Raw genomic sequence first — 22,224 nt, 5'->3', positions numbered from 1 at the left:
AAATGGAATCAGATATCCTAAACAGCTTGTATGAAGGGTAAAAGTTAAATATGCATGTTGTAATTTCTAGGAGAATTACTAAAATAATGGAAACAAATTACACAATTTCCCAACAGGAAAGGGAAAAAATCTGATAAGAAACAATTTGTTGAAAGAAGCGGGAAGAGAGAAAAGTACATACTGAATAGGTAGAACAGATGGCACACCATAGGATGGTAAATTGAAACCCAAATATGTAGACAATTGCATTAAATGTATGTGGACTAAATGCTCCAGTTTAGAGTCAAGCTTATCAAATCTAATTAAGAAAAACAAAACAGCCTAGGTGCAGTGGTTCATGCCTGTAATCCCAGCACTTTTGGAGGCTGACGTAGGTCAATCACTTGAGGTCAGGAGTTGAAGACCAGCTTGGCCAACATGGTGAAACCCCATATCTACTAGAAATACAAAAATTAGATGGCATGATGCCACATGTTTGTAATCCCAGCTACTTGGGAGGCTGAGGCAGGAAAATCACTTGAACCTGGGAGGTAGAGGTTGCAGTGAGCCCGGACTGTGCCACAGCACTCCAGCTTGGGTGACAGAGTGAGATTCCATTTCAAAAAACAAAAACAAAAACAAAATCTACATGCAGCTTGCAAGAGAGGCACATCTAGGGCATTTTGGGATCATGGTGGATGGGAGGCAGGACTAGATTGCAGCTCTGGTCAGAGCAGCATGCAGAGGCTTGAATTAGGTATTTTATCTCCAGATCAACTGCAAGAACAAACTAGTAATCCTGAGTGAACCCACAGACCCCCTGAAGGAAGAAGACTGCTCCTGCAGGACTCAGAAGACAACCTAAGTACTGTGAGTGCTTCAACTGCAGAAGTGGGAAAAGGAGACCCTCCTCTCCTGAACACACACGCCTACTGAAGAAGCTGAAGGTCTGTTTTCAGGAGAAGTTTCCAACTTTACCTGGAGATGACTCAAGTTATAGAGCTGAGCCAAGTGAAATACAGTGGTAGAGGAAGCAGCAGAAAGGCACTGGGAGCTCGCTGGGTCACCAAGCAGCCCATTTCTGCCTGGCACTGCAGGGATCCATCAGGAGGGTGGCAGAGGAGCAGGGGGTAAAACTCCAGAGAGAAAAGGAATTCTCTAGCTGAACTTTGTAACAATTTTAACGGGTTGAGAAGCCTCCTGGCCAGAACTCAGGGGAGGGCACGAATCCGGCTTACAGACTTCACAGGTTGGGGAAGAATTAAAGCCCTTTTCTTTTGCAGCTGGGAGGCAGAAAGCCTTGGGCAAGTTTTCAAGCCCATCTTGCCCTCCACCTGAAAACAGTCTTGGGGCTTTGTTGCAGGGGGCACAGTGGGAGTGAGACCAGCCCTTTGATTTGCTTGGGAGCTGGATAAGGCCTGTGACTGCCAGCTTTCTTCCACTTCCCTGACAACCTGCATGACTCAGCAGAGGCAGCCATAATCCTCCTAGCTACACAACTCCATTGACATGGGAATCTCACCCTCAATCCCCACAGCAGCCACAGCATGACCTGCCCAAGGAGAGTCTGAGCTCAGACATGCCTAGTCCCACCCCTACCTGATGGTCCTTCCCTACCCAGCCTGGTAATGGAAGACAAAGAGCATATAATCTTGGGAGTTCTAGGGCCCCATCCACACCAGTTCTGCTCCTCGTTACTACAGTTGATGCTCTCTGGAAAGTGCCACCTCCTGGGAAGAGGCCAACAAGCACAAGAATAGAGCATTAAATCACCAAAGCTAAGAACCCTCACAGAGTCCATTGTACCCTCCATCACCTCCACTGGAACAGGCACTGGTATCCATGACTGAGGACCCATAGATGGCTCACAACACAGCACTCTGTGCAGACAACCCCCAGTACCAGCCTGGAACTGGGTAGACTCATTGGGTAGTTAGACCCAGAAGAGAGACAGCAATCAGTGCACTTCGGCTTGCAGAAAGCCACATCCACAGGAATAAGGGGAGAGTACTACATTAAGGGAACACTCTGTGGGACAAAAAATCTAAACAACAACCTTCGGCCCTAGACTTTCCCCTCTGACAGAGCCTACTCAAATGAGAAGGAACCAGAAAACCAACCCTGGTAATATGACAAAACAAGGCTCATCAACACCCCCCAAAAATCACACTAGTTCACAGCAGTGGATCCAAACCAAGAAGAAATGCCTGATTTACCTGAAAAAGAATTCAGCAAGTTAGTTATTAAGCTAATTAGAGAGGGATCAGAGAAAGGCAAAGCCCAATGCAAGGAAATCTAAAATATGATACAAGAAGTGAAGGGGGATATAGTCAAAGAAATAGATAGCTTAAAGAAAAAAACATAAAAAATTTGGCAAACTTTGGGCACACTTTTAGAAATGTGAAATGCTCTGGAAAGTTTCAGCAATAGAATTGAACAAATAGAAGAAAGAAATTCAGAGCTCAAATACGAGGTCTTTGAATTAACCCAATCCAACAAAGGCAAAGAAAAAAGAATAAGAAAATATGAACAAAGCCTCCAAGAAGTCTGGGATTGTGTTAAATGATTGAACCTAAGAATAATCCATGTTCCTGAGGAAGAAGACAATTCTAAAAGCTTGGAAAATATATGTGGGGGAATAATTGAGGCAAAATTCCCCAGCCTTGCTAGAGACCTCAATATGCAAATATAAGAAGTACAAAGAACACCTGGGAAATTCATCACAAAAAGATCATTGCTTAGGCACACTGTTGTCAGGTTATCCAAAGTTAAGATGAAGAAAAGAATCTTAAGAGCTGTGAGACAGAAGTACCAGGTAACCTATAAAGGAAAACCTATCAGTTTAACAGCAGATTTCTCAGAAGATACCCTAAAGCTAGAATGGATTGGGGCCCTATCTTCAGCCTCCTCAAATGAAACGATTATCAGCCAACAATTTTGTATCCAGTGAAACTAAGCATCATATATGAAGGAAAGATGCAGTTGTTTTCAACAAATAAATGCTGAGAGAATCCGTCATTACCAAGCCACCACTACAAGAACTACTAAAAGAAGCTCTAAATCTTGAAACAAATCCTGGAAACACATCAAAACAGAACCTCTTTAAAGCATAAATCACACAGATTCTATTAAAAAAAATACAATTTAACAAGCAAAAACAGGCTGGGCACGGTGACTCATGCCTATAATCCCAGCATTTTGGGAGGCTGAAGGGGGCGGATTACAAGGTCAGGAGATTGAGACCATCCTGGCTAACACAGTGAAACCCCATCTCTACTAAAAATACAAAAAATTAGCCGGGTGTGGTGGTAAGTGCCTGTAGTCCCAGCTACTTGGAAGGCTGAGGTAGGAGAATTGCTTGAATCTGGGAGGCAGAGGTTGCAGTGAACAGAGATTGCGCCAGTGCACTCCAGCCTGGGCTACAGAGCAAGACTCTGTCTAAAAAACAAAAAGCAAAAACAAACAAACAAAAAAACCCAAAGTACACAGACAACAAAGAGCATGATGAATGCAACAGCACCTCACATTTCAATACCAACATTGACCATAAATGGCCTAAATGCTCCACTTAAAAGATGCGGAACCGCAGAATGGAGAAGAGCTTACCAACTAATTATCTGCTGCTTTCATGACTCTCACCTAACTGTAAGGGCTCACGAAAACTTAAAGTAAAGGAGTAGAAAGGAGCATTTCATGCAAATGGACACCAAAAGTGAGCAGGGATAGCTATTCTTATATCAGACAAAACAAACTTTAAAGCAACAGTAGTTAAAAGAGAAGAAGAGGGACATTATATAATAGTAAAAGGCCTTGGCCAGCAGGAAAATGTCACAATCTTAAACATATATTCACCTAACACTGGAGCTCCCAAATTTATAAAACAATTACTAATAGACCTAAGAAATGAGATAACAACACAATAATAGTGGGAGACTTTATTACTCTTCCGACAGCACTGGACAGGCCATCAAGACAGAAAGTCAACAAAGAAACAATGGGTTTAGGCTGGGTGCAGTGGCTCATGCCTGTAAACCCAGAACTTTGGGAAGCCAAGGTGGGCGAATCATGAGGTCAGGAGATTGAGACCATCCTGGCTAACACGGTGAAACCCCATCTCTACTAGAAATACAAAAAATTAGCTGGGCGTGGTGGCACATGCCTGTAGTGCCAGCTACTCAGGAGGCTGGGGCAGGAGAATCACTTGAATGCAGGAGGCAGAGGTTGCAGTGAGCCACGATCACGCCACTGCACTCCAGCCTGGATGACAGAGAAAGACTCCATCTCAAAAACAAACAAACAACAAAAGAAAGAAACAATGGACTTAAACTATACCTTGCAACAAATGGACTTAACAGATATATACAGAATATTTCATCCAACAATCACAGAATATAGATTGTATTAAAGGTGTATGGAACTTTCTCCAAGATAGACCATGTGATAGGCCATAAAACAAGCCTCAATAAATTTAAGAAAATTGAAATTACATCAAGCACTCTCTCAGACCAGTGGAATAAAACTGTAAATCAATTCCAAAAGGAACCTTCAAAACCATGCACATACATGGAAATTAAATAATGTGCTCCTGAATGAACATTGGGTCAAAAATGAAATCAAGATGGAAATTTAAAAATTCTTGGACCTGAATGACAATAATGACCCAACATATGAAAAGCTCTAGGATACAGCTAAGGCATTGCTGAGAGGAAAGTTCATAGCCCTAAATCCCTAAATCAAAACTCTGAAAGAACACAAACAGGCAATCTAAGGTTACACCTCTAGGAACTAGAGAAATAAGAACAAACCAAATCCAAACCCAGCAGAAGAAAGGAAATAACCAAGATCAGAGCAGAACTAAATAAAATTGAAACAACAACAACAAAATACAAAAGATAAATGAAACAAAAAGCTGGTTCTTTGAAAATATAAATAATATTGATAGACCATTAGCAAGATTAACCAAGAAAAGAAGAGAGAAAATCCCAATAACCTCACTAAGAAATGAAACAGGAGATATTACAACTGACACCCACTGAAATACAAAAGATTATTCAAGGCTACTATGAACACCTTTACACACATAAACTAGAAAACCTAGAAGAGATGAATAAATTCCTGGAAAAATACAACCCTCCTAGGATAACTCAGGAAGGATTAGATACCCTGAACAGACCAATAAAATGTAGCAAGATTGAAATGGCAATTTAAAAATTGCCAACAAAAATAAAGTCCAGAACCAGATGGATTTACAGCAGAATTCTACCAGACATTCAAAGAAGAATTGGTACCAATCCTTTTGACACTATTCCACAAGATAGAGAAAGAAGGAACCCTCCTTAATTCATTCTATGAAGCCGGTATCACCCTAATACCAAAGCCAGGAAAGGAAACTACAGACCAACATCCTTTATGAACATAGATGTTAAAATCCTTAGCAAAATACTAGCTAACAGAATCCAACAACATATCAAAAAGATCATCCACCATGACCAAGTGGGTTTCATACCAAGGATGCAGGGATGGTTTAACATACGCAAGTCAATAGATGTGATATACCACATAAATAGAATTAAAATAAAAAATCACATGATTATTTCAATAGATGCAGAAAAAACACTTGACAAAATTAAGTATTCCTTTGTGATTAAAACCTCAGCAAAATCGGCATACAAGAGACATACCTTAATGAAATAAAAGCCATCTATGACAAACCCACAGCCAACATAATACTGAATAAGCAAAAGTTGAAAGCATTCCCTCTCAGAAAAGGAACAAGACAAGAATGCTCATTCTCACCACTCCTCTTCAACATAGTACAGGAAGTCCTAGCCAGAGCAATTAGGCAAGAGAAAGAAACAAAGGGCATCCAAACTGGAAAAGAGGAAGTCAAACTGTCCCTGTTTGCTGACAATATGATTGTTCACCTTGAAAATCCTAAAGACTCCTCCAGAAAGCTCCTAGAACTGATAAAAGAATTCAGCAAAGTTTCCAGATACAAGATTAACGTACACAAATCAGTTGCTCTTTTATACACCAATAGCGACCAAGCAGAGAATCAAATCAAGAACTCAACCCCTTTTACAATAGCTGGAAACACACACACACACACACACACACACACACACACACGCAAAAACAAACAAAAGAAACCACTTAGGAATATACCTAACAAGGGAGTCGAAGGACCTCTATAAGGAAAACTACAAAACACTGCTGAAAGAAATCATAGACGACACAAACAAATGGAAACACATCTCATGCTCATGGATGAGTAGAATCAATGTTGTGAACGTGACCATACTGCCAAAAGCAATCTACCAATTCAACGCAATCCCCATCAAAATACCACCATCATTCTTCACAGAGTTAGAAAAAAAAAAACAATTCTAAAAAAGAGAAAAAAAAAAGAAAAAAAAAACAATTCTAAAATTCATATGGAGCCAAAAAAGGACCCGTATAGTCAAAGCAATACTAAGCTAAAAGAACCAATCTGGAGGCATCACACTACTTGATTTCAAACTATAGTATAAGGCCATAGTCACCAAAACAGCGTGGGACTGGTATAAAAATACCACATAGATCAATGGAACGGAATAGAGAACAGAAATAAACCCAAATACTTACAGCCAAATGATCTTCAACAAAGCAAACAAAAACATAAAGTGGGGAAAAGACACTCTTTTCAACAAATGGTGCTGGGATAATTGGCAAGTCACATGTAGGAGAATGAAACTGGATCCTCATCTCTCACCTTATACAAAAATCAACTCTAGATGGATTAAGGACTTAAACCTAAGACATGAAACTATAAAAATTCTAGAAGATAACATTGGAAAAACTCTCCTGGATATTGGCTTAGGCAAAGATTTCATGAACAAGAACCCAAAAGCAAATGCAATAAAAACGAAGATAAATAGCTGGGAACTAATTAAACTAAAGAGCTTTTGTACAGCAAAAGCAACAATCAGCAGAGTAAACGGACAACTGCAGAGTGGGAGAAAATCTTCACAGTATATATATCTGACAAAGGACTAATATCTAGAGACTACAACAAGCTCAAACAAATCAACAAGAAAAAAAACAATCTCATCAAAAAGTGGGCTAAGGACGTGAATAGACAATTCTCAAAAGAAGACATACAAATGGTCAACAAACATGAAAAGATGCTCAACATCACTAATGATCAGGGAAGTGAAAATCAAAACCACAATGCAACACCACCTCACTCCTGCAAGAATGGCTATAATCCAAAAATCAAAAAACGGTAGATGTTGGGGTGGATACAGTAATCAGGGAACACTTCTACACTGCTGATGAGAATGTAAATTGGTACAGCCGCTATGGAAAACAATGTGGAGATTCCTTAAAGAGGTAAAAGTAGAACTACCTTTGATCCAGCAATCCCACTACTGGGTATTTACCCAGAGGAAAAGAAGTCATTATTCAAAAAAGATACTTGCCCATGCATATTTATAGCAGCACAATTCACAACTGCAAAATTGTGAAACCAACCCAAATGCCCGTAAGAAACTGTGATTTTAATGGAACACTATTTAGCCATAAAAAAGAATGAATTAACAGCATTCGCAGTGACCTGGCTGAAACTGGAGACTATTATTCTAGGTGAAGTAACTCAGGAATGGAAAACCAAACATCATATGTTCTCATTGATATATGGGAGCTAAGTTATGAGGATGCAAAGGCAAAAGAATGATACAAGGGACTTTGGGGACTTGGGAGGAAGTGTGGGAGGGGAATGAGGGATAAAAGACTACAAATGTGGTGCAGTATACACTGCTCAGGTGATGGGTGCACCAAAATCTCACAAAATCACCACTAAAGAACTTACTCATGTAACCAAATGCTGCCTGTACCCTAATGACTTATGGAAAAAAAATGTAAAAATATAAAAAAGAGGCACATCTAAAATATAAAGACATAAAATGATTGAAGAAAAGTAAACAAATACTAACCAAAAGAAAAGTTAACGTACCTAGACAAGATAGCTTTTAAAAGCAAAAACATCACCAAAAATAATGAAGATCACTTCATAATGGTAAATGATCAGTTCACCAAGAACATTTAACAATTTTAGATTTGTAGGTACCTATCAATATAGCCTCAAAAAGTATAAAGCAAAAATGAGAAAATTACAACCCATAATACTAATGGGGATGTTTACTAACCTCTCTTGGAGCTTGATTAAACAAGTGTTTAAAACAAATCAATAAATGAAAGATTCACATAGTGCAAAGAAAATTTCAACCACACACACACACACTCTCTCTCTCTCTCTCTCTTTCTTTCTCTCTCTCTCTCTCTCTCTCTCTCTCTCTCTCTCACACACACACACACACACACACACACTTGGAAATAAGCCATTTAATATTTTTGGAACACATATAGAACAGACACAAAAACATTGGGCCATGAAGTCAATCTCAAGAAATTTGAATGTATTGAAACCATACAAACATGTTCCCTGAACACAATCCAATTAAGTTGTAACCCATAACATAAATATAATATGAAAATTTTTATATAGTTGGAAAATTAAAAATTTCCCTTGAAATAGTTCATGGAGCAATAAGGGAATTATAACGGAAGTTTGAAAATATTGTAAACTGAATGTCATTAAATACATTATTGGTAAACTTTTGTGATCCAGCTCAAGCAGTAGCACTTAAAAGAAAATTTAGTCTTACATGCATGTATATTAGTAAAGAAGGAAGGCTGAAATTAAGTAATCATCAGCAAGAAGTTAAAATAAGCTCATACAATTTAAAAGGAAAGAATATTAACTATTGGAGCATAAGTCAATAAAATAAAATGATTATAAATAGGGAAAACTAGGTCAAAAGTTAGTTTTCTGAAATAACTAATACAAATTATAAGTATCTGTTTAACTGAGAAAAAGAGCAGGTAAAAGTACTTACTACAGAAATGCAAAAAGGAATATTGTTATAGATGCTATAGTAATTGAAAAAAACAATAAGGGACTTTCAGAAGCCGAGACAGTGGACCACCTGAAGTCAGAGGTTCGAGACCAGCCTGGCCAACATGGTGAAACCCCATCTCTACTAAAAATACAAAAATTGGCCAGGCATGGTGGTGCATGCCTATAATCACAGCTACTTGAGAGCCCAAGGCATGAGACTCACTTGAACCCAGGAGGCAGAGGTTGCAGTGAGCCGAGATTGCACCACTGTACTCCAGCCTGGGTGATAAGATTGAAACTCTGTCTCAAAAAACAAAAACAAAAAACAAACAAACAAAAAAAGGGATATTATAAACATCCTGCTTACCAATGGATTTGAAAGTATAACAGACAAGGACAGATTCCTAGCAAAACATATTTTTCCACAATTAAGAACTCAAATCACTAGTGAAAAAATTTTCCCACAAAGAAAACCAGCTTCAGATGACTTTTGTGGACAGCTCTATCAAACATTCAAGGAAGAAAAGTAGTTCCAATCTTACAAAAAGTGTTCTAAAGAATAGAAAAATAGGAAATACTCCCATATTCATTTTATGAAACTAGAACAACTTGCCCCTGAAACGTGACAAAGGGAGTGTGAGATATAAAACTTACCAACCAGTTTTAATTGTAATGCAAAATTCTTGAATAAAACAGTGGAAAAATGATAATCTTCTCAACAATAGCACTGGAAGCATCTGGTAGCCACATTCAAAAAAACAAACAAAACTTCAATCCAATCCATACCTTATACGATAGATAAAATTAATTCTAAAACTACGAAATTTCTAGAAGACAGCATAGGGAAAAACCTTCATGGCCTCTGGTTAGACAACTATTTCTTACTTATGACGTCAAAAGAATATTCATTAAAGAATAGACTAATACACTTATTAGTATTAGATAGAGCTTACTCAAAGTTAAAATTTTCTACTCTTCCGAAGACATTGTGAAGAAAATGAAAAGACAAAATATTTGTAAATCGCATGTCTTACAAAGAACCCTGAAAACTCAAAGGTAAGAAAAAACTCAATAAAACAATGAGGAAAATATTTTAATAGACATTTTGCCAAAAAAGATATACAGAAAGCAAAGAAGCACATGAAAAGATACTCAGTCATTAGTCATTAGAGAAATGCAACTACAACCACAATGAGATACTACTACATAGCTATTCAAATAGATAATTTTTTTTTTTAAACTGATCATATCAAGTGTTGGCAAGTAGGAGAAAGAACTGGATCTCTTATACAGTGATGGTGGGAATATGTAATAGGAAATTCACTTTAGGAATCAGTTTGACTGTATGTTAAATAGTTAAATCTAAACCTACCATATGATTCAGTCATTCTACTTCTAGAAATGAATACATATGTTTATCTGGATATTCCATGAAAAAGAAAAAACAAGACTTGTACATAAATATTCAAGAAGCTTCATTTGTAACAGCCAAAATAAAGAAACAATCCAAATATCCATCAACAGGCCAATGGTCAAACAAATGATGGTATCACTGTAAAATGGAATACTACTCAAAAATAAGAAGGAATGTACTATTGATACAGGCAATAAAAACATAGATGAATCTGGAAATAATTATAATTATGCTGAGTGAAAGAAGTCAAGTGAAACTGAGCACATATTTTATCATTTCATTTACATGAAACTCCAGGAAATTCAAACCCATATATAGTGACAGAAAGCGGATTAGTGCTTCCCTAGGGATAAAAGAGAAGGGTGGGGAAAGAGATTATAAAGGGGCATAAAGAAACTTTTTGGAGTGATGAATATGTTCATTATCTTGTTTGGGTTGATGGTTTCATGAGTGTATACACACATGAAAATTTATTGAATTGCACATTTAAATGATAAATGTGCAATTTATTATGTTAATTGTACCTCAGAAAAGCTTCTAACATATTAGCCAATATATAAACAGGTTAATAACACCATGACCAAGTGAGTTTATCCCAGGAATGGAAGGTTGCTTTCACATGAGAAAGTAAATAATTGTAATCTATTAAATGAATAAAGAAGAAAATCAGATGAATATTTCAATAAATATACAGAAAGCATATAATGAATTTTAATATGCATCTATAATTCAAAACATAACTCTTAAGGAGTCAAGAATAAAACCAAACTTTCATAAACTGATATAGATTATTCACAAATAATAACTTTACTGCAAATATCACACTTAATGGTGAAATACCAAAAACTTTTAAGAATGCGATTAAAACAGACACTTGCAAATAAACTTTTATTTTATTTTAACCAGCTTTTTGCTGGAGTACTAGCCAGTTGAGAATAGCAAGAAAAATAGATTAAAGATACAAAGATTTTTTTCTACCATGAACCCAACTCTTCTAACTGAAAAAAAAAAAAGGAAAAAAAGTATACGAAGATTTAAAAAAATAGAATGGTCAATGATAGTGGATGCTGTGGTCATGTACATAGAAAATTCAAAAGAATTTATAGATAAACAAGTAAAAATTTTAAAAAGACTGGATGCAGTGACTCATGCCTGTAATCCTAGCACTTTAGGAAGCCAATGCAGGCAGATTGCACGAGCCTAGGTGTTGGTTGGAGACCAGCCTGGGCAATATGGCAAAAACCCATCTCTACAAAAAAAAAAAAAAAAAAAAAGAAAATTAGCCACGTGTAGTGGGGAGAGCCTGTAATGGCAGTTACTCAGAAGCCTGAGGTGGGAGGATCACCTGAGCCCAGGGAAGTCGAGGCTGCAGTGAGTCATGATCATGCCACTGGACTCTAGCCTGAGTGACACCATATCCAGCTAATTTTGTATTTTTAGTAGAGACAGGGTTTCTCCATGTTGGTCAGGCTGGTCTCGAACTCCTGACCTCAGGTATCCACCCATCTTGGCCTCCCAAAGTGTGAGGATTATAGGCGTGAGCCACAGTGCCCAGACAATCTAAAACTTTTTAAAGAAAATATGAAAAAATATGTTCTCACGATTGGGAAGTATTTCTTACATAAGATACAAAAAGTATCAATCATAAAGCAGTTACATTATACAACATTAGTATCCTCAATCCATGAAAAAAAAAAAAACCTTTGCCTTAGATGAAGTGAAAAGACAAGTCACTAGCTGGAAGAATGTATTTGTAACTTACATAAATGCCAAAGGGTTGGTGTAGTGCCCAGTTTTTATGAAAAACTTTCATAAAGCAATAAGAAAAAGGCAGAAGACCCAGTAGAAAAATGGGAAAAAGACATTAAGAGGCGTTACACAGGGGAAACACAATAATATGATAAACATGCTCAATTTCATGTTGCTAGAAACCATCAGAATAACTCTTGCACCAGGAGACAAGATACAAAAATGTTCATAGCCACATTATTAATGGTAAAAAGTATAAGCAATCCAAAAGTTTCTTGAAAGTAGAATGAATAAATTGTGGTGTGTTTATACAAAGGTATATAGTATAGCAGTAAAAATTAAGCAAATGCTGGAAGCAATGACATGGATTAATATTAGCAATTTACTACTGAGAGTCCTGAGTAACTGGGAAAAACCACATGGAAATACTAGCTCAAAGACAAGCAAAACTGAACATATATGCACAAGCTCTTTTGAAGCAGTGCAAAAAAACCCTCATAAAATAATTTTTTTTTAAAAGTAAGAGATAAACACCAAATTCAGGATAGTGTTTTCTTTTGATGTGATGCAGGGGGATGGGATAGGTGAGAAGTGAGACTTTGGGTCATTTGTGATGTCTTTCCTGTTGCACTATTTGTTTCAACTCAGCACACTCATTAAAGTAAAGCTAAGACAAAGACTTCTCTGATCACCATTATTTCTCCTTGTTTGTTCTAGAAGTTCTAGCCAATACAGTACGATAAGGAAAAGAACTGAAACATTACTAACTAATAAAAGCAGAGTGAAGTGATTTTTGTTAGTATGTGATGGTATTGTCTGAAAAAACCAATGAAATCAATTAAAAATATCCATTAAATTCTGGGTGCAGTGGCTCACGCCTGTAATCTCAGCACTTTGGGAGGCTGAGGCAGGTGAATCATGAACGAGGTCAGGAGTTCGAGACCAGCCTGGTCAATATGGTGAAACACTCTCTCTACTAAAAAGTACAAAAATTAGCTGGGTGTGGTGGTGCACGCCTGTAGTCCCAGCTACTCGGGAGGCTGAGGCAGAAGAATCCCTTGAACCTGGGAGGCAGAGATTGCAGTGAGGCCAGATCATGCCACTGCACTCCATCTGGCTGACACAGTGAGACTACATCTCAAACAAACAAATGAAAAACAAATCAAAACTAATAAAACTTCAATGAAATAATTGGTCATCGGTATCACTATCTGCCATTTGTGGTATATCTACCATGTGCCAGAAATTGGGCTCATCAGCACTTTATATTCATTGTTTCAGTTAATCCTCAGAAGCAAACCTATGTGTTACATTTGTCCGCAAAGATGAGGAAAAGTTTTAGATTGAGTAACTTGGGCCAAGTGTCAGGACAACAATTTGAACTTACTTTGTCTGATTCTAAAACTTGTGCTCTGAAACATTGGTTACATTGTTTCCAAATAAATATTGAAGCTAAGATATTTTCTCCATCACAAAACCATCAGTGATCAGGAAATTCATCCATGGAAAAATATTTTGAATATTTTCAGTGGCAAGCGTTATCAAACAAGGGCAGTATCTTGTTTAAAAGTATACACATTTCAAATGGACAAAATCTATATGCAAAGTGAACATGACTTTCTCTCCTGCACAATGCTGCAGAAGACAAAATTCTTCTTCCCTGTCTCCCCTTTTTTAGGCATCATGCAGATGGCTACCTTTATTTTAACTTATTTTTTCTCCAGAGGAGTTACAATATTATTGATTAATATTTCTTTTCCCCCCTGAAACTATGCCTTAGGTGGATGGGGGTGGTGGTATGTTTCTCCTCTAAGCAGAGTTACTTACACTAGGAGTTGATGTTAGCTTTTTCTGAGATTGGCAGTCTTAAGCATAAGAGTTGATTTTAGCACATTTTTTAGGGTCTGGAAATTAAACACAGAACCAGTGTTTTCTAGATCATTCATAGCTTCCATCAAAATCTTTATTAATTGTTTTTGTCCTGGAGACCTTCATACTTTCAAAGAGTTGATGAACTCGTTATTTTTATATTTTTCTTTTGGAAAATCCTGGAAGCATCTCAGCCTGTGCTTTCTCTTACTATTTCACCACTCTCTGGAGTGTGCCTGCTGAGCTTGCCCATGAAGTTTTTGACCCCAACCAGTTTTGTCTCCTGTGTAAGCCCAATCTCACTCAGCAGGTTCAAGTTCAGTATCAATTCAGCTTTGAATCATGAATTAAAGCTCGACATAACTTTAGAAATCATCTAATTCAATTTTACAAATAAGGAAACAAAAGCCTGCTCACTTTGTCTACTAGTTTCCTCCAGCGCGTGGTTCTACCTTAGTTGATTTCTGAGAATTTTCCTCTCTTTTCTTCCCTAGCTGGGTACCTATTAGGCCGCAGTGAGAGCCCCGCTGTGAACATGCAGAAGAGAAAAATGAGAGACAAGGCTGCCACCATGTGGTATGACAGGTGAACAGAAAGAAGGGGTTTGTACAGAGAAGCGCTAAGACTGGGAACCTTATGAAAGGTGAATGTCCATTCATTGGAACAATAATTGTCAACTGTTTGTAATTGCCTCCAGGACTTGGTGAGATCTATAAGTTTGTAAAATCCTCCTTACAGTACATCAGCAACTCCTGGACAGCCATTAGACCTAGTAGACCTAGCCATGGAGCTGCCTTAAATCTTAGGAAGATTTTATAATTGACAGATGTACATGGATTGAGAGGTCTATACAAGGCCCTTAGGAATATTTTTCATCTAAAAATAGACCTAGATATGGATAATTTTATTTTATAAAATCATATTAAGTGAAACAATGTTATAGGATATTAAATTGTTAGCATTCTTTTTGTGTTCCAATCTCTTTTACAATCAGATAGTTTTGGCATGAAAAGCAGTGGTGCTATGTTCTGTTGGTGAGATAATTTAATTAAATAGAATTTGACAAATGTTAAGTGAAGCAAATATTTAAGAATTCAGTATTTAAATAGGTTTTGCTTTTAGTAGTTGCATAGTTGTATTCTAGTTTGTCACAGAAATGTGCACTGAGATATATTTTTGTTAGAAATAAGAGGGAAGCACAAGTGGACTCACTGCTCGAGTGTCATAAAGGCCACTCTGTAGATGTGATGCTTCTGGCAAGCTGACCCAGGATAAGAAGCAAGGCAATGAAAGATAAATCCCAAAAATATCAGCAGTTATCCTGGTCCTAGACAATCACAAATTGCTCATGGCATGTACCCACATATCTGCACTACTTTACCCAGAATCAATGAGAATGCTCAGCGGACACTGTATCAGCAGCTCTTCCTCTGCTGATCTAAAAGAGTTAGAAATAGGCTTCTCCTATAAAATTGCCTAACATTCTTACAATAGCCTAATAATTTCAAAAGAGCAATTTCCTTTATTAATTGAAAGCAGCTGAAAAAATATATTATCCCATTTTATATTTTTAAAGCTTACATATCTCAAGTATTTGAAACAAAAAAAACTGTACATCAGAGGGGAAGCAAAAGGTGACTGGATGGGCCCTGGCCTCATGGCACGGTCAAGAAGTTGAGCTGGCTGGGTGTGGTGGCTCATGCATGTAATCCCAGCACTTTGGGAGGCTGAGGAGGGTGGATCCCTTGAGGTCAGGGGTTTCAGACCAGCCTGGCCAACATGGTGAAACCCCACCTCTACTAAAAGTACAAAAATTACCCAGGCTTGGTGGCATACACCTGTAATCCCAGCTATTCAGGAGTCAGAGGCAGGAGAATTGCTTGAACCCAGGAGGGCGGAGGTTGCAGTGAGCCAAGATCATGCACTCCAGCTTGGGTATCCAAGTGAGATCCTGGCCAAAAAAAAAAAAGTTGACGCCTGGAGTAAGACTTATTTGGATTAAAACACCAGTGTCACCACTTAGGTGATGACTTTGGTCAAGTTATTGAACCCCTCCCTTCTCTAATTTCCTTATCTGGAAAATGGGATAATAACCTGTCCTCTGGGTGGTGGCAAGGATTATACAGGTAAATGCATGCACAGCACTTAGCACAGTGCCTAGCATTTACTCAGCACTCCATAAATGCTAGGCTAATAGACTCTCCCAGCACTAGAGATGTGAATACAGCTATATTCTGAGCACACTCACAATGAAGCTTAAAGAGAAAAACTTAACTTCCATTGCATTTTTTAGACATTTACAAAAAATATGTGTCACCCAAAAAGCAGTTGTTGAATGCCCGCAGGATTTCTCAAAGGCTGGATTTTAGTTAAGGCACTACATTTTCAGCCTAGAACTCAGAATTTCTTAGCACATCAAGCCAAAAAATTAGTCTCTTGGTGAAAAGTTCATCCTGAGTTAGTGAAGAGAGCACCAATTTTCTAGTCAAATAATCTTACATTCAGATTTTCAGATTCATCACTTACTAGTTGTGTGTTCTTGAACGTCACTATTCTCATACGTAAAGTAGGAAGAAGGTCTGGGCATGGTGGCTCAAGCCTGTAATCCCAGCACTTTGGGAGGCTGAGGTGGGCGGATCATGAGGTGAGGGGTTCGAGATCAGCCTGGCCAAGATGGCGAAACCCTGTCTTTATTAAAAATAAAAAAATTAGCCAGGCTGGTGGCGTGCACCTGTAGTCCCAGCTACTCGAGAGGCTGATGCAGGAGAATCCCTTGAACCTGGGAGGCAGAGTTTGCAGTGAGCTGAGATACCACCAATGCACTCCAACCTGGGTGACAGAGTGAGACTCCGTCTCAAAAAGAAAAATGAAAGAAAGAAAAAAAATAAGAATAGTAGCAAGTACTTACAGACAGCTTACCAAAAATATGGCACTCACTATGTTACCACTACAGCAGGGAGATAATGCATGTAAACACCTATCCTGGAGCAAGCCTGAATAATTTTTTTTGTTTTTATTGCCTTGGAATTCTTTGATGGTGGCGTCTAGAGAAACCCTGGGATTTAGGAATCTGGGAATGCACTTACAAACTTATTTTGTCTGATGAATAGAAAAATAAGAATATGGAAGGAAATGATTTGACAGTGTCCCAGTTATTCATTTGTTGGCTCTCACCTCCAAATCCACGCCTGGTTGCCTATTCAGCTGGAAACCCACCATTCTGGAGCTGGGCTCTATCAGCATCTCTCCTTTGCAGCTGACACGATGCTACACTTTATCAGTAGAGGGCGCCCGAGGGACACTGCAAGGAGAAATGTTTCCTTTTTCGCATTCATCCACTGTGCCCCTCCTAGCAGGCTTTTTATTTTATTTTATTTATTTTTGAGACAGAGTCGGGCTCTGTCACCTGGTCTGGAGTGCAGTGGTATGATCTAGGCCCACTGCAACGTCTGCCTCCCGGGTTCAAGTGATTCTTCTGCCTCAGCCTCCCAAGTAGCTGGGACTACAGGTATCTGCCATCACACCCGGGTAATTTTTGTATTTATAGTAGAGACAGTGTTTCACCATGTTGGCCAGGCTGGTCTTGAACTCCTGACCTCAGGTGATCCACTGGCCTCGGCTTCGCAAAGTGCTGAGATCACAGGCCTGAGCCACCACATCACCCACTGTGCTTCTCCTGGCAGGCTTCTGCAGACCATGCTCCTGCAGCAGGTGTGACCTCCAGCAGCATCTGGTGGCCAGAACACAGCCACTCCCTTATGGAGATTGACATCCACAGCCTTCTTAAGTGGCTTTACAGCGACTTCCTAGGTGTGGCACCTCTTGTGGGTGGCTTTCCCCTTAAGTCATGGAGGGCAGATTCCCAATAACCCAGCGATGGTTCCCAGCTTGCCAGCCTCTGCCAGCCTGCACCCCAATAGGGAGTTTCCTGCTTGCTAGCTCTGGCTGAAATTCTAGTTTGCAAGCCTTTCCTCAGAGCAGCTATGGCCCCAATCAACCCAGGAACCTCTCCTCTTTCCAATGGACTTCTCTAGTGAGGTCTGAATCCCAACCTTGGGAAGGGGCCCTCTCTTCCAACTTTGTTCCCTTGGTGGTATATTCACTCATCCCTAGGGTTCTCCTTTTATAGTTAATATAGTTATCCTCTGCTGTAGTCAATTTTTTTTTTTTTTTTTTTTTAGAGATGGAGTCTTGCTGTCACCCAGGTTGGAGTGTGGTGGTGTGATCTTGGCTCACTGCAATCTCCACCTCCTGCATTCAAGCAATTCTCCTGTCTCAGCCTCCTGAGTAGCTGGGATTACAAGTGCATGCCACTATGCCTGGCTGATTTTTTATATTTTTAGTAGAGAGGGGGTTTCATCATGTTGGCCAGGCTGGTCTTGAACTCCTGACATCAAGTGATCCACCCGCTCCGGCTTCCCAAAGTGCTGAGATTACAGGTATGAGCCACCGCACCTGGCCAGTAGTCAACTTTTTAAACTAAATGTATTCAGATTACAATCTGGTTTCTGCTCTCTGATAGGACACAAACTGCAAAGGTGGGTCATTCATCCAACTTCTGTGAAAAACCAATGGACTGTATTCTACCATGAATAGAGTAGAACTCTATTCTACTTTCTTGTGTCCAAATTTCCTCTGTCCCTCATATCTTTCTGGGAAATTCTGAATACATAATGGAGATTTTGGTTCTTTATATGAATGACATCCCTTTTATCAATCCATCCTTGGCTCAGATGTATAAATTTCATGGAATGGTCAAATCAATATTGATAGGAGCCTGCAAATGTTATGCCTCTTCCTGTTATAAGCTGATTTTAACTGATTCTGTACCATCCTACAATTTATCTCACTTACACGGCAGCTTACACCTTCTTGGTAAGGTAATTGGGAGAGCCTTCAGGGAGGAGGTGGCATTTGAGTTGGACCTTGAAGGAAGGATGGAATTTTACAAAAGTGGAATACAGCCACGATCATGGGAACATTCCAGGCATAAGGAAAAGATGCAGATGTGTAAACATTTATCCAACAAACAAATTTGATGGTGGAAAAAGTAGAGATAGCATTGAGATGAAGGTAAAGTCAGAACATAGAAGGTCTCGAATGCCAAGCAAAGAAACGTGGAGGTGTATTATGTTTCCATGAAGATTTGGTTTCAGTGTAGAATAGATTGGATTGGGGTATGATTCTGAGACCTAATCAAACTCATGAATGAGAAAATGACTGTATTAATCAAGATATGAGGCAATTTGGACCTATAGAGTCATGAGGGTAGGGGAAATGGAAAGGAAGGAATAGATGTATAAAACAATGTGAAGGAAAAATACATGAGATCCTGAATGAGTGGATATAAGAGAGGAGACGTTGATAACTGGAGACTTGTCCAGTTTGTGGCAACAGAAACAGGAGATCATAGGGAAAACATGTTAGTGCTAATTTTCCAATCCGACAGAAATGTGGTGTGAGGAATAGAAAGTCCCTATAATTACTATAACTGCTAGGATGATCTAATCTCAACACTTTATTTATTTATCTATTTTCTAATTTAGAAACACACCTGCAATTTTTGTTTTTTGGTCGAGATGGGGGTGGAGGTCTCACTATGTTGCCCAGGCTGGTTTCCAACTTCCTGGCTCAACCAATCCTCCCATCTCAGCCTCCCAAAATGCTCAGATTTACTGGCAGGGACCATCATGCCCAGTCCTACTTACTTATTTATCTACTCTCTTATTGTGTCTTTCAAAAGGGTTTAGTGGGGGAAGTTACTATTATTCCCATGAATGAAGATTTGGCAGGTTCCATACTTTTTGTGCAAATTCTTAGTAGACAGACTAAGTGTCATAGAGTTTCAATTCAGTAATTATGAAGTCCAAGTCAAGATATTAATAGGAACTCTGAACTGTATGTGTTAAACCTCAGCTTTCCAGCACAGATTTGCCTGAGGCTGGAAGTGGAAAAAGGGCATGTAGTGGCTTCATCTTAGTCTCTCTCCATGTTTTTCTCTTCCTCTACCCCTAACCTTGCCAGTTTCTGACCCCCAAAAGTTGAAACAGGAAGGGGTGAATTTGGAGACTCATAAGGGGAAAGGAAATATTGAACAGAATATCATTACTATTTGGCTTCTCAAGTTCTGGACATGCCAATGTCTAGAGCCAACCTTTTTCTTGTGGGAACTGTCCCTTGCCCCAGACAGATGAATCTCCACTTCATGTGGCCCCTTGAGGTTCTGTCTCTGGGCTTCATCTTTCTGCTTGGATTCTTCTGCCTCTCCAACTGGTCTGCTTGGACTGGGACCAAGCTGACCTCATGCCAGCTTGCTCTCCTGTGGATGACAGCTCTGGGTAAATATAGTCATGCACCACTTAATGATGGGGATACATTCTGAGAAATGTGTCCTTAGGTGATTTTGCCATTGTGTTAACATCATAGGGTGCACTTACACAATCCTAGATGGTCTAGCCCAGTGCACACCCAGGCCTTATGGTTCTAGCCTATTGCTCCTAGACCGCAAAGCTATATGGCATGTTACTGTACTGAACACTGTAAGCAATTGTAACACGATGGTTAGTGTTTGTGTATCTAAACATAGAAAAGTTACCATAAATATATGGCATTATAATCTTGCGGGATCACTGTGGTATATGTGGTCCATCACTGACTGAAACTTTGCTATTTGGTACATGGCCATAGATCCCAGCAGTTTTTCTTTCCTGCCTCTGCTACGAAGGAATTGAGCCTCTGTGGCCTCAGGTAGGAATTATCCCGGGAAATCTCTCCCACCCCAGGAAAGGTCTCCTTCCCCCTTGGGATAGGAGTGAGATGGGGCTCACAGCTCAGCCCCATACCATTTACATCTTCTTCCAAAGATATTCTTCTCACAGAAATCTTCTTTCTCGCCACACTTACCTCTCCCTTTTTGTTCTTGATTTGCTTATGGGGTTTAAGGGTCATGAAGCCGTTTTTGGACCAGTTTCTTTACAAATCCTTTATAATGGATTCTTTCTTGAATCTTACATCTGTTACAGTGTACTATCTTAACAAAAACTTCAATGTAAACATCTTACAGAAAGGCTAATCCCAATGGTAAGTTCTTTTTCTGAATTTCTTTTATAAAGCATAAATTAAGTTAATGCTACAATTTTTGCATCAAAATTTATGTGTTTACATATTTTAAATAAATAAAACATATTTATGTAAACAAATTATATATGTTAATAATTTAGATTTATGGGATTTTTTTTACTCTTTTATTCTAAGAAAATTTTAAGACAGCTTACATAGATTTGGTATATTAGTTCCATTGCTGCTATAACCAACTCCCACAAATTTAGTGGGTTAATAGAACACAAATTTATTATTTCACATTTTTGGAGGTCAGAGACTTTAAATTGGTTTCACTGGGCTAAAATCAAGATACAGCAGGACTGCCTTCTTCCTGACAGCTCTAACAAGAATCTGTTTCCTTGTCTTTTCCCATCCTAGAGGCTACCAGTATTTTGGCCTGTGGTCTTTTTTTATCTTTTTTGTTTTTAAGGACACGAGTTTTGCTCTTGTTGTACAGGCTGGAGTGCAGTGGCGTGAGTGGCTCGCTGCAACCTCCACCATCTGGTTTCAAGCGATTCTCCTGCCTCAGGCTCCCGAGTTGCTGGGATTACAGGCGACTGCCACCATGCCCGGCGAATCTGTGTATTTTTAGTAGAGACAGGGTTTCACAGTTTTAATCAGGCGGGTCTCGAAATCCTGACCTCATGATCCACCCGCCTCGGCCTCCCAGAATGCTGGGATAACAGGCGTGAGCTACCGCGCCCCACCTCTTTCTATCTTTAAAGACTCTTCTGCCTCTCTCTTTGACCCTTGTGATTGAACTGGTTCCACCTGGACAATCCATGACACCTGCACTATCTTAAAGTCAACTACAGCTAATTGGTAAGTTACCTTTTGCATTAGGTATCAGTCGGGTTTCAACCAGAGAAGCAGAACCAGGAGGAGAAATATATATTTTAAGAGATTTGTTGCAAGGAATCGGCTTATGTGATTGTGGGGGCTGGCTAGGCAAGTCTGAAATGTGGGGTTTCTTGGTCATAAAGACCTACACAGAGCAGAGAAAAATTTGAGTCTTCAGAACAAGTCTCTCGCTGAGGTTATTAAGACAACGCTCCGCTTTCCAGTCTTAGCTTTCATACAGTGATGACCAGAGAATGCAGCCAGTAGGGGGCAGTGCAGTGTAGTGCAAGAAGCTGCAGCTTTAGGGTCAGTCTGATGAGGTTTGAATTCCAAC

Source organism: Callithrix jacchus, chromosome 4 (genome assembly GCF_049354715.1).
Source record: "Callithrix jacchus isolate 240 chromosome 4, calJac240_pri, whole genome shotgun sequence".
Lineage (NCBI taxonomy): Eukaryota > Metazoa > Chordata > Mammalia > Primates > Cebidae > Callithrix > Callithrix jacchus.
Note: the sequence above shows the minus strand (reverse complement) of the source record.